Below are 14592 nucleotides of genomic sequence, written 5' to 3' on the forward strand. Positions count from 1 at the left end.
CTCCTCTCTGTACACACAGGAAAATGGCCAGAGATTCGGGAATCCAAAGACTCAGGAAATGTTCTACAAATGGCTAATTTGAAGGGGGAAATCAGGAGCAAACTAAGAATTATTATGTAGACAGAAAGTGAAATCTGTGTATACAAGAAATGTGTGCTGTGGTCTTGGAAAAAAACAATAAAAGAACCAATGAAATGACTGAAATGATTTTCCTCTCACTTCAGATTTGGTGCTCGCTAAAGGGAGGACTTCCCTTGGGATGAGGACAGTAGTGTAGTGTGCAGGCTTTGAAGAGAGGGAGTGGCCGAGAGCTGTATCCATTCACAGGACACGATGGTGGCCCCACTGGGGGCAGGAAGAGCTCAGGCTGCGTTGGTCCAGGGACGTGGGGTGCACATTTAGGAGGCTCACACGACTCTGGGCAGGAAGAAAACTATAGATTAACCTCTGAGGCTCCTTCACTTTACCAGGCGAGGTGGAGACGGTGTTATTAAGCGAGTTGGGGTAGAATGGAGGGCAGAACATGTTTTTGCTAAGAGCAGACTCAGGATGGGCCGCACCTGGCTGCAAACCTGCAGCGCGTGTGTGGTGATGTGGCCCAGTGGCGGCGGGCTTCACTCTGCAAGGACCGCTGCGTGTTTTTCCACTCCAGTTCCGGCAGGCTGTGCCGTGCATCCTGATGACGATCGGATGGGTGTGGTTGACAGAGGGCAGCCTGAAACCGTGTCCCTGGACAGACCTCGGGCAGGACGCAAAGGAACTTGGGTTGTGAGATCAAAATCACCCCGCTCAACAACATTCCGGGCCCTAAAACCCACACAATTGAAAGTAAACCCCAAGACACGGAATCAAGGAATGCTTGAGCAGAAGGTCCTAGTAAAATACCCAGACAGAGAACGAAGGTGTCAGAGAAAGGGAAAAATTAGGAAAATCCATTAAGGAGATAAAATTTTAGATACTAAAAGCCAATCACTGATCCGAACCATGGCCAGCATTTCCTGTGGGGTAAGTTTTATCTCTTTATGATGGATTTCATTGGGGATAATAGTAACCATTGTGTCATCCTGTCTACCTTTCTACTTGGGTTTGATGCCCAGCACTGCCAAAGCAATGTACACGCACACACACACCCCATCACGTGCAAGAAGTACAGACTTTTCATACGTGAATTCTCAAAGCCGGGCTTGGCAAACATTTTACAATGTAATACATCTGTCAACGAATCTGTAATATTCCCGTGAAGTGTATACGAGACTTCGTTCCCGATCCTCCAGCCTAGACAGAAAAAGCAACAGGTCAATCGTTGTCACAATGAAACCAGTCGTATGTCCCTGTCAACCCCAGGCATCCTAGACTGGCAGGTGCCCTCTCCCTCAGTCTGGCTGCTAGCGTCCCTGGGCCCTGCACCTCTGAGGGGTCTTCTGTTCTAGGTTTCTCTTGTTGGGATTTTGGACTCAGCCTCCACTGCCAAGACTGCTGCTCTTCTCTGGCCAGGAAGCTGGTGTGCTCCTTGAGAAACTTCCTGACCCCCACCCCACCCCGGACTGCAGGCACCATTTTTTCCATATTGAGGGGAACAGGGAAACCTTCACCAGCGGTCACCTGGGACAGGGCTGTTTCTTGCATCAGTGTTGAATTTCTCCTGGTTTAGCAGAAGCTCCGTCTTCTGCAAGCTTCTAGGTCTCCAGCTCCTTTCAGTTCCCTTGCCCCCTCCCGTTCATCAGTAGCACTGGATTTGACCACAGATGGATACGGAGGGAGGGAAGGAGGGAGGAGAAGGGGAGAGAATCCGGGAGGGGAGGCAGAAGACCAGAGAAACTTTCAAGATTTAGAATAAAAGCAATTGCTTCCCTTTGGCGGACAAAGGGCATTAACCTTCAAGGCTGAGTGCTGCTTTCAGCTGCAAATAATTTGTTTTCTCAGGAGAAAAAGATGTTGCTTTATTAGAATCTCTTTTCCCTTTCTTCTTGTGGAAGGTTGTATAATGGGAATCAAAATACATATCTTAATGAATGCTCTCTTAATAAGGGCGCCATGTTTGTTAACTGGCTAAGGTACCTGCACGTTAGTACTAAAAGCAAAGCGAATGCCTTAAAATGTATTAACACATTTATGCCTACTATAAAATGCTGTATTTGTCATTTTATAGTGTAACGTAATATAGAAACCAAAAAAAACGCTATTCATGATTGCTGTCACCATGATTAAGGGTCCGTGTTGTTTTGGTCCAGTAATTTCACTTTTAGAAATTTATGCTACAGGCAGCTCACACAGGTGACACAGATAACATGACAAAGAATGTTCCTTGCAATGTAGTCTACAGGGAAATGTCACATGGGCAGCCTAATGAGGAAGAAAAGGTAGATCTCTAGATGCAGCGCTTCATGGAAAGAAGTTTAATGAATATTTTTCATGGAAAGCAAATTCCAAAGCATTTATTATGTCATGATTCCACTGCGTACAAAAAGTATGTATACTTACATGTGTAGATATATATCTAAAGCCGTATCTCAGATGCTTTTTTAACTGGCTTATGAATGCCATTGGACAAATAAGGAAAACTATGCTTACTTTTATTTTTATGCTGTTTAAAATTTTGATCACAGGGTAAGCCGTGGAAGCCATGTGGGGCCCAGGAGGAGAAAAGCCAGATAGTGCCACCTGTGAGCCTACCAGCACGTGGGCTGAGAATCAAGACCCGCCTCTACCTCCACCCCAACATGGGCAGCCAGCTGGTTCAGAGGATGGGCTGAGATGATAGTAACTGAGGTACAAAAGTGACTGCATGCTGGTATTGTTTGGTTGTTTTTGTAGGCCTGGGGCCGGTGGTCTGAGCATCTACAGGGAGGATAACAGTACGCAGTACAGCAAATATGAGAGCTTCCTTCTGTCTTGTTTTTGAAGTCCAATATTGTTCACATTGTCTTGTTTTGCTTTGATTTGTTTTTTGCTTTAGTCAATGTTCTGCTTTGATTGGCTTTATTCAATTTTGTTTGGTTTGATTTTGCTATGTCTAGTGAAATGCACAATTACTGTGATGATAACAAGATCCACTATGGTGGCCATGGTCAATCTCCTGTTGTCCTGTACCAGTTTCACTACTTTGTTTTGACTGGCTTCATTCTGTTTTTTTTGTGTGTGTGGGGGGGTTATTATCCTTAAAATTAAGAAAATTGATCATAGGCATGTGTAATCTCGCAGTTCACATTAATTAAATAAAACATAATAGTAGTTTTCTTTCGGTCGCATGGCATTACTATACTGGGAGAGACCCCTTTGCCTGCCATGGCTCCGGGGTACAGAACACTTTGTTTTGTGTTAACAGAGGTGACTTCCTTCGTTTTCTTGTGATAAGCTCATGTGACAGGCACTGTGGCTGTGGCTTCCAAACCCTTCAATCTGGTTGCTCTCAGACCCCTCGATCCTTGCCCTCACCCCTAAAGGTCGGCTGTTCCTTCACCTAGCTGTCATTTCTCGCCAGCTAAACCTTTCTAAGAATAAAAGAAATTGCTGAGTAACTTAGAAAAAGATGCCCATGTGGGAAACTAGACAGAATGTGAAACCAGGCTGGATTTGAGCCCCTGTACTCCAGTTCTAGTAAGGCCTGGGGTTATTGTGCAGCAACCCCCACCCTGGTTCCCAGGATCCACCTTGATCACATCTGAGAGGGACAGGCTCCTCCTGGGGCCTCCTTCTGGGGCCCTCCTGAACTAGGGCCCCTCCCCAGCATCACCGAGGAACCTAGCAATCTCACGTGCTGCTCGGTGTCAGACTGGATTCCCACTGTGTAGCCTCCTTTTCCTGGGTTCCTCTCTGGTGCCTGCAGGGTCCAGGCCACCCCTCTACCCAGTTCCTCACCCAGCCTGGGTCCCACCCCAGCCCCCTCATGTCCTGGCTTCCAGGCAGGGCCCTACTGCCTTGTCCTCAAGCCTCCCATCACCAAGGACTCCGTGTCTCTGTGTGTGTGGTGGGGGGTTAATACACAGTCCTAGCTCACCTACCACCCACTGGCCTTCAACTGCTTTATTTCACCCATTTCTAGTATAAACAGGCACTGTGACAGCATGGATGACACCCTGGGAACCACACTGCCCTGTTCTCAAGGAACATTGCTTTCTGGCTCATTGGTGATTAGCAACAACTTCCTCCTCCTGCTCCTCCTCCTCCTCTTTCTCCTCCTTTCTACTTCGTCTGATCCTTTGTCTTTTTTCTTTTTTCTCTCCTCCTCTTTCTCCTTCTTTTCTTCCTCTCTTTTCTCCTAGCTTTTATTTCTCCTACTTGTTCTTGAAGCAGAATTCTGTATTTTTTTAAGTGAAGTCTTACAGAACTCCAAGGAAGAGTGATGCCAGAGTCAGACTGCAAGCCCACTCCTTTCCTTCTCAAGTGCATGCTCTTTTCCGCAGCACTGTGAAGTTCCCCGAAGAAACGCACCCCTAATCGTACACCTTTCCCTCCAGACTCAGTTTCCATGCCTGCGAATGCTCTCCTGGGTCAGGCAGCCATAGCAGACAGCTCTTGCCTTACCTGTCCCCCTCCTCTCTCAGTCACCGGGTGCCCACTACACTCGTGCACCCCTCCCTGCTGAGTCCTGATGTTAGGCTGCTAGACCAGGGTGGGGGTGAAAGGGCTGGACTGATCCTGCCTACAGACCAAAAGATGGAGGGGCTGGGGAAGGGAGAGAACAGAACGAAAGAGACTGCAGATGTGTCAGGCACAGGCGCTGGCTCACCGTGGCCGGTGTGTAATTGCACACTGCAAACAGGAACTGATCAATGCAACTTTTTAAACTGAAAATTAAGAGTAAAATGCTTTATTGAAAGATTCCCATTTTTGATAACACAAATAGAAGAATGCATATTTATTCAATCAAGAACACAGAGATCATGGAAATATGTAACCAGGAGGTCCTGAGAAGATGGCAGATCAGTAAGTAGCAAAGCAAAGAGCCTAAGAGAAACCACAGATGCTAGAATTTACCACCATGAAGAAGGCCGGATGAAAGGAGAGGGATTCTCACCATCAGGAAGAAACTAAGGAAAAAGAAAAGAAAAGAAAAACGTGGACAGAAGGATGGAGGCAGACGTGATGTCATCGGAGCCGGTCGACTTGCAGTCCCACTAAAGTCAGGGGCTGGAGAGCCCAACACCCTCAGTGGGAGGATGCATCGCAACAGAGAACAGAGCTGGTATGGAGACATGCACTAACCAGCCGTGAGTGCTCCGAATTTGGTCTCCCCATGGGAGGAGGGATGGCTGGACAACATATTGGAATTGGGCAGGATGGGCCTGAACCAGGAACCACAGTGGCTTCAGTTGGCTGCTCCCCACCCAGGGCAGATTGGTGGGATCTGCTTGGGCTGGGTCACGCCCCTGGTCAGGACCCATGGCCAGCAATGAAATTGCTCCCAAAGTTGTCCTGAACCGGCTTCATCTGTACAGCATACTCTATTGTGATGAAGGCCCCCACTGGCTGACTGGCTCAGAGGGGAGGGTCCAGCTTACACCACCCTTGCTTGCACCTCAGTGACCAACAGCAAACTGGAGATGGCAGCAATCCCTAGTCAGCATGCTTCAGAAGAACCATAACCAATATGGAAAGGAACTGGGACCTCCACCTTACACCTGTATGTAAGAATGGACTCAGGGAATATGGATCAAGGAGAGGTAAATATAGAAGAGATCAAGGGCAACAAACATGCAATATTGGACATAGCATCAGCTGATATAAAGAAATATCCTTGTGACATTATAGATGAACTCAAAGCTGAAATACTAATACAAGTAAAGCAAGATATAGGAAGATTAATAAAAGAAATACTAGGCACCTCACAAAAAAGACACAGATGAAAGAACAGAAGAACACAGTAAAGGGAGAGAAACTTTCAGTGAAGAATATTTTAAAAACCTAGAATATGTGAACCAGCTTCAAAGAGATTACCAGGAAATTAAAAACTCCATTGAAAGCTGGCAAAATTGTCTGAAAGAAGCTAAAGATAGATTATCAAAACTTGAAGATAGGTTTGCAATGTGTGATCATGAAAGGAAAGATCTCTTAGCAGTAACAATACAAAGGCTAGAAGACAACAAGAGGATCTATCACTTAAGAATAAAAAATGTGAGTGAAGAAGTAGGGGTAAACACAAAGGACATACAAAGACTATTCACAGAAATAATTAAGGAAAACTTCCCAAGCATAGGAAAAAGAAATGATATTCAAATATATGAGGCATACAGAACTCCAGCCAGCTACAACCAAAACAGACCTACACCCAGACATATAATAATCAAGATCCCAGAAATTCATCACAAGAACAGAATATTAAAAGCTGTCAGAGAAAAGAAACAGATCACTTTTAAAGGAAAATCCATCAAAATCATGACAGACTTCTCAACACAAACCATCAAATCAAGAAGATCTTCGAGAAAAGTATTCCAAGTCCTAAAAGAAAATAACCTCCAACCCCGATTGATGTACCCTGAAAGACTGTGTCTCAAAATTAATGGAGAAACAAGATGCTTCCATGACAAAGAGGAACCAGGGGAGTTAGTAACCACCAATCCAACCCTACAAAAAATAATGAAGGACATTCTAGAGAGAGAGAGAAAAAAACAGGATTTCAGAAACATTGTCACTGCCCTCAATGAACAGGGAAGACAGTGGAATGAAGGAGGAAAGTAGACAACCAATGGCAGAAAAATAGCATAGCAGAGATGAGGCAGAGAAGGTTGGCTGTAATCTCTAACATAGATGGCCTTGATACACTAACAAAAAAGAAACACAGGCAGAGTAGATCAGGAGATAGGTCCATAGGGATGCTCTGTGTAGGAAATATAATTAATATGAAAAAGGGTTTATGGACTGAAAGGCAAATATGAGAAAACAATGCTCTATGTGACAGGGAACCTGAGAGAAATAGGGGCAGCTCATCCAGCACCTGCAGATAGGTTGGAAAGACATGACACTTTTGTGCAGTGGAGAACTACTCAGCTATAATGAAGGAACACCTTGAGGCTTTTGTAGATAAAGGTATACAACTTAAGATCAAGCTCAGGGGTAAAAACATTCAGAGCCACTTAAGTAAATAGCAGGTTGCCCCTCTAATCTAAAACCTAAAGGAGTTAGTGGGACCCAAAATGTACAAAGCACCCTGTGAAAGTGAAAGGGGAGGAATTTCTAAAAAAGGAAGGGCAGAGGACATTGTTAACAGTGTATCAGGATTTACAATCCACATTATTCTCACTGCTCTGTTTAGTTTGATTATATTCCATTCTAGTCTGTCTACTTGTACTAGATATGAGGGCACAGATAGCTATTCCAAAAATAGCAGGATATACAATAGTAACCATCCTTAGTTTCTTACTAACTTCATATGAAGCCCTGTATAACTTACACTGTCTTATTATTGACTGATCTTATTTGAATCTGGTTTGTTAGATCACTGTTTTGTCTTGACTGATATTATTCAAATCTGTTATGATTGATAATATCAAGTCTGGGAGTACAGGCAAATACTCTGAAGATGACAAGATTCACTAGGATACCCACTCTGGTTTGACTATTACCTGCTGTTGAAGTCTTACAATGTCTCCAATGTTTTGTTTTTATTAGTATTGTTATGTTTGCTATGCTCAATTATATTGTGCCTGATGATATAGACAATTCTATTGAAGATAACAAGAAACATAATAATCATAATAGATCACCTGGTATTGTGGTTTTATATGTCTTTTTCATTTTGTGTTTTTCTAGGAATTTGTTTTGTTTTTTGTTTTTCCCTCTAATACAGAAAGGATAGGTATACATGTAGAGACTCATGCATGCATAGAACTTCTAAACAGTTTATGAAATTCGGTAATATAATACATGATGAAATGAACAACTACTTTGAAGAAAAAGAGACACTAAGGTACCCAGTGCTGATTCTGTAGTGTCATGATGTGAAATCCAGCAATACTATTATTCTTTGTTCAGAGTGATTTTAGTCTTTTTTTGTTTTGTTGAAATTCGATATATATGAAGGTATGCACAGCTATTTTGAAGAGAATGAGAGACACTATGGCAGCCATTGTTGACTACCCTATGGTCTGGTCTTGAAGACCTAAAATGCCTTCAGCATCCTGTTGTGATCAATTTTATACTATTTTGTTTTGTGTGAATTCATTGTGAAAATATGGACAACTATTTGGAAGAAAACGACACAATATGATAGTGAAGATCTCTGGTTGTCTTGCTTTGAACGCTGTGTCTCTTACATTGTTTTTCTTATGATCTGTTTTGTTCTGTTTAATTTTACCCTCTTTAAAATAAAATTTAAAAAAAAAAAAACCAAATATGTAACCAAATGCAACACAGACGCCGAATGCTGTTCGGGCTCGGTGTGTTTTTTTCTTCTTTACATCCATCTAAATCACACAGAAAAATATAAAATGTGACAGAAAAACTTGCACTGCACTGCTTTTGTCTCATTCAGGACTCTTTCTTCCATTGAAGAGATCTTCTAAGAGGATCTTTTGCAAAAAGGAAGGAGAACAAGAGATGGACGGAGGAGGGTGGTAAAAGGGAGGAGGCCCTCACACTCCTCACCAGGAACGCGCTTGTTATGTGATTGCTATGTACAAAAACATGGACCAATGAAAATTTGAAAAATCTACTACTAGCATTTATGAAGCTCATAAATATAAATATTCCTCCTTCAACACGGTACCTGAACATTTTCTCTTTCTAGGTTTTGACCTTTTTCTAAGAAACTGCTGTTACCCTAAGTGTAGTCCTGTGTTTGGACTACTCTAGCTTTGCAAACAAAGGAAGGCAAAGTGAAAGAGCCAGGTTCCAGTGAATAGTCCTTGTCCCCACGGAATACTTTCAGATGCTCCTGGTAAGCAGTGCCCATAACTGTGAGCCTAGTGAGGGTTACAAAGGTGCGACACCCAGACAGGAGCAGGTGTCCTATCCTCCAAGTTACACTGAGAACAATCGAGAAACTTGGGAGAAAATACCGTAACTAACAGGAGCTCAACCTCGGCATTCAATTTTGAATTTACTTGTGAAGTGTGGTAAACTTCTAGATATGTCCCTAGAGTTAGGAGAGAATTCAATCACCAGACAAACTTATGAACTGTTTCCTCTTCTCTGTGGCTATACAGATGCTGAGTAACTCAGGGCTCTGGTCCCTAAACTTGCGTCGATCTTCACCTACTCGTGGGGTGAAACTCAGGGCAGAATGAATGACAGTGGTCACAGCAACCCGTGACAAGGAAAGCACTAAACCAGACAGAATGATTGTAAGCTCCTCAAGCCTCCAACCCACAGCTCATCAGACGCAGAGCTCGGACTGGCATCTGATACACGCTTGACGGATACAGGTTGGGAAGAATGAATTATGATGGAATAATAAATAACAGGGTTGGAGAATGAATTGTTACTGGAAGGGAACTTTGAAAGACGAATGAGTAAGTAAACAGGATGACAAGAGAAATGTTTTCCCAGTAAATGACCCAAAATTAATGGGGTGGATTCACAGGCACAGTGCTGACCCACGTGATTTGAATGCACTGGTGTTTGTATTGTTTCAATGAAATATAATTCCATGCGTCAGATTTGCTGGGCACTGATGACAGAGAAAGAAGCAAAGCAAACCCAGCTGAAGTTCCTGATGCTCTGTGTTGACACTAAGGGGACTGCGGGTGCTCAGCAAACCCAGATTAGAGGACCTTCAATGTCTAGGTCGGCAGCTTAGATTTCCTGACTCTGATCTGTTTAACACGGGAACTGTTAGTGTACAAACACATAACGAAAGAGCACGAGCATGATCTCTAAGCTAAAGGAAGGACAAGAGAAACACCGGCCCACCGCTGCCGCCCTGCTTTGGAGGGGCAGATTGTGCACTGCCACATCCTGTACCCCACTTCTGCTGACCGACTGATGACGCACTACGAGGCAGCTGCCCAGTGCTCGCTTCCTGTGGGACCTGTGCACCCAAGAGGGTCTTGTGGAGCTTGAGCCAGACTTCTGGGCCCCACAGGCCCACAGAGGACCCACGTCACTCTGTCTCCACTCAGGTATCCCAGCAGGCGTAGAGAGGACAAGGCAAACTCTTCATCGTACTCTATCAGAACCCGTCACTTGATGCAATCTGTCATTTCAGTTCTTAGTTGTTTGTTAGACAGCAAAGATAGGTGAAATCACCAGCTGCTGGAATCACTCTGCAAAGGCTTCTGTTTCTTCACCTCTAAAGTTCTATATCAAAAGAAAAAACTATTTTCCAGATTCCCCGCATAGGCCAACAAAGCAGCGAGCTTTAGTCTGTGACAATTATTTTGAACAAAAATCTGGAGGGAAGCGTTATTCCAAGGACAGGAGTTGATGACCTGCATCTTGCGGCACATCACAGCAGACACCGTGATGGTGGAGGGGCCTTAGGGGCCACGCACCCAGAGGTGCAGGGCTGAGTCCACTCACCCAGTCTCATCCCGATTGTCACCCCTGCGTCTGGCGATAGAGAGCAGGTGGCATATCGGAAATGTTGAGGAAAGACAGGGCAAATCTGGGAAACTTATAGATGGGCCGGATACTGCAGGTGAGTCTGGACTGGCCCCTCAGCTCCCCGGCTTCACCGCTAAGGACAAGTGTGTTTTGAGGGTGACTTTGAGGCCTGCTGTGACCAACAATAGTGCTCTGTCCTAACGTAAAGGTCCAGTGAAAGTCCTGGTGACTATGGCAGAAATATTAATTTGTAGAGCAGAAGTTATTCATAATTGAAGACTTCTTTCCCCATTTCCTAATTCCTAATGGGGTTTCCTTTAAACGGGGTGTGATTCTTTTGTGCTGTGGTTGTTTTGCTTTGGCCTCAAGCATAGTCAGAGTCAGGTGTTTGGATGAGAGGTTTGGGTCCCTCCACATCCACATGAATGAAGGTGATTTCCCTGACATCACTCTTTGTCCCGGCCTCGGCAGCCGAGGGCTTTAAAAAGGCGTCGGGAAGGGAAGTAGACCTGAACCCACGACAGGCACTTCCTTCTAGTCTGCAAGTCTGCTGGGCTCATCAACAAGACAAATTTAGCTTCGCAACAGTGACAGAGTTCTGGTCTGTGGTGCACGACCAGCCAGCGTGTGTGACCAAGAGCGCGGCTGACTGGAAACGAAGGTGTCACCATCGCTTGGCAGCACATGTGGGGTCCCCTCTTCCGCCTCGGGAACGTAGACATGAGAGCTCGTCCTGATGCCACTGGCCTGGCCCTCGGCCAGAGCACAGGAGCGGCTGAGGTGAGCGGTGGCTTGTTTCAGAGCTGCCCCTCTGATGACCAAGAGGCGGAATCCTCGGCAAACACCCAATTCTCCTTCCCAGGGCTTCCGGAAGTCGTAAAATGCTGCCATCTCTGATGCCCTTAACTGTTCAGGAACTGATGGAACTTAGACTCCTCTCCCTCCTGGCTGTGTCCCTCAGGTCTGCCCGGCCTGGCCTCCTGCCTCCTGAGATGAGGGCTTTGCTTTTCCTTCCGGGTCTCCTTTCAAAACTGATGCCACCTAAGCTGGTGCCGAGAAAATCACCCAGCAGTCTTTCAGTGGAGGGTAGTCACTACTTTTTCTGCTGAAAATCGTTCGTGCTTTCCACCTTTGAATCACATTATTTTAGATCTCAAGGAGAATTTTGCTATCAATTATCCTGCACTTTAGTAGTATTTGATTATGATTTGCTTCTGTGGGCATTATAGAATCATGTGATTAAATTTGCTATGGACCCTAAAGAGAGGCACACTTCAGTTATAAAAATATTTCTTCCAGAAACAATAATAGTTCAATGATTTATTTCAGGAAGCTATTATAACATGCTTATTCAACTGGAATCTGAATGCAGTTGAGTTTAAACATATAGTATTTGGGGTCAAATGCACAAGAAATGAACAGGGAGTACTTTGGGGTCACACACAGAAGTCATATTTACATGTATTTTCCATCTTTGCTTATTAGTTCACTTATTACATCTCAAGAAGGAACTTAAGGCAGAAAGCCATGAAATAGTGTATTATTATCTCTTCAAAAAGTTCATTTTTGGACAAGTATCATTTGGATGGGGATTAACTTAATCAGAGATTTTGAATCTTCCCTACTTTAATTTTAATCTCTCTCTCTTTTTTGAAAGTCTGAATCTTTAAAAGACCTAAACCTGTAGTCACAAAGCACCACTTCAAAAAAGGGAGAAAAAAAAAAAAAGAAAACGAAGAAGAGAAAGTTTTTCAAGCTGCCGGCGGCTGTGAGAGAGATAGTGCAGACAGCAGATTTGTGGCAGGGCAGAGCATGAAACCCATCAGCTGATGAGTGAAAATCCCTGGTTTCTAATTAATCGAGGTACACAGGCCAAGGGATGAAGAGGATCAGGGAAATGAAATCAGGAAAAAGATAGCATCAGTCATTTCTGCTGCCCATTGTCATACTCCAGAATCTGGTGTAATGAATCACTCAGGCATTCCACAGATACATTCAAATGGTGAAGAAAATTCATTGTCCGGTGAAGAGCGCCTGATAGAAATCTTCCTCCCCACTTTGTCAGAAGCCTGTGATCAGAAAAGGAAATCCAGACAGCACAACAGGTGTGCTTTTTGCAAGCCTGGTGAAATCTGCAAATGACTCAACTATGGAAGAATGTTTTTGTCCTGTTTTACCCCAAAAATGTGTATGGGGAGGGTTGTGTGAGGGAGCAAAGAGGGGTGAGGCCTAGAGAGACCGAGGAGGAGATGTTTTCCTGCTGCTGCTGAAAATGCGTTTTCCTGCAAAACTGAGGCAGAAAAACAGGGCCAGCGGCGGGAAAGCCAGTCGCGGTTCATGCTGCTGATTGATGTTTCCCTTGAAAGTCAATTAGTTCAACGAAGAAAGCACTGTGCATCATGCCCAGCCTCTGATCAGAAAGCAGAAACCTTAGAATCAAAGTCACACGGCTGTTCTGGGTTCCACAGTTTTTGGGGTCCCTGAGGTCCCCTCAGAGCTGTTTTCACTTGAAATCACGACCACACACCTAAGCCTGCAGGTTTTGTGCAAAGGTTTCCTCCTTCAGTCTGATTCCTACTTCCGTGGGAGAAGCTATTCACCGTCGCCTCCGGACACAGCCTCTGTCCTATGACTCGGAGGCAACCCTGTGACCCAAGCCCAGGAGGAGACCCAAGAGCCATTCAGCATTAGGTGACATGTGAAGATAATTGTTTGCAAATAATCAGGTACTGTATTGAGACATATAAGGGTGGCTGATTTATTTTAAATTTAATTACTATAAGGTTTTACTGTCTATATGATCAATCACCAAGACACTTTGGAGTTGATAGTATTAAAATTGCAACCATAATGAGAATTCTGCTCCATGACGAAAATAGTTTTAATCATGGGTAGATTACAAATACATTTACAGTTACGGTTAGTGAGAATTCTATTATCTACCTTCTCCCGTAAGATGTTAAGACATATTTGCAGGAAACGCAAAAGATCATAGAACTGCGCTGCATCTACAGAGGCGTGAGCGTGGGCTTTTGGAAACCTTAATAATCTCCCAAATTTGTAAGACTGAGGGCAAAGGCCAGGGCTCGGGTGGGGGGCAGCTCGGCTATGGGTGGGCACAAACGCTGCGTCTTTCTGGCTCCTGTTTGCTTTATTTTTTTAGTCAAAATAGATTTTGGGGAGCTCTCCACACAACACCCCCAGGTCAGGTGCTGAGGACCCGTAGCGGAGATCAAGCAGCATGGTTTCTGCTCCAGGGCACTATAGTATGCGTGGCATCGGTGCCTGCCCTAGGTTGGAGATGTTGATGTTTTCAATGAATTTCAATCCAGTTCATTGGAGGACAATGAATCACCCTAAACAGACTTGCCTTCAGTTCTGGTCGCACATTGGAATCACCTGAGAAGATCGCACTCTGTCTGTGTCTCCTCTTCCACCTCTACCTCCAGTCCATCTAAGTCTCCATCTGCATTCCCAATTGTATTTGTATCCCTATCCATATCCATACCCATAACTGCATCTATCTCCATGTTTGTCCAGGCCCGATGCGCAGAGCTTTGATGTAGGGTGGGTCTTAGGCACAAAGATTTTTATAAAGTTCCCCAGAGAACGCTGTTTTGTGCCCAGATCTAAAAACCTGCAGATTGGATTCAATCTGCAGTACCAAAATGAAACAAAAGAAAACAAACCCAGTGGGCCATCCTGCAAGAATGGAATCTAACAGAGCCAGGACTCTGGACATTAAGGAAGAGATTCCTTCCTTCTCTGGAGCCTTTGGGAAACCGTTTTCCTCGGGGTGACTGACTTTTGACTGACTGACTAAATGAGCTGTGTGTGATTTTTATGTAAGAACTTTGTCAGGAACCCAAATGCCTGGTAACTTTTTGAAATGAATATGTAACTTCATATAAAACTTCATGATCACCTTAACTAACTCTGGCTTTATCTTCCTTTCCATTATCAGAAATCACCAGGTTTTTCTTTATTAGTTCCAGACTACCTTGCTCCTGCTTGGAGATGGTAGCTAGATACAATAACTAGTATCTCGGAGTCTCAAATGGATAGGCTGAACAGGCATTTAGGAAGCATAAACATTGGGTCTTCTATGTT

The sequence above is a fragment of the Cavia porcellus genome, unplaced genomic scaffold (assembly GCF_034190915.1).
Source record: "Cavia porcellus strain 051 isolate PalLab524CR breed Dunkin Hartley unplaced genomic scaffold, mCavPor4.1 scaffold_10, whole genome shotgun sequence".
Lineage (NCBI taxonomy): Eukaryota > Metazoa > Chordata > Mammalia > Rodentia > Caviidae > Cavia > Cavia porcellus.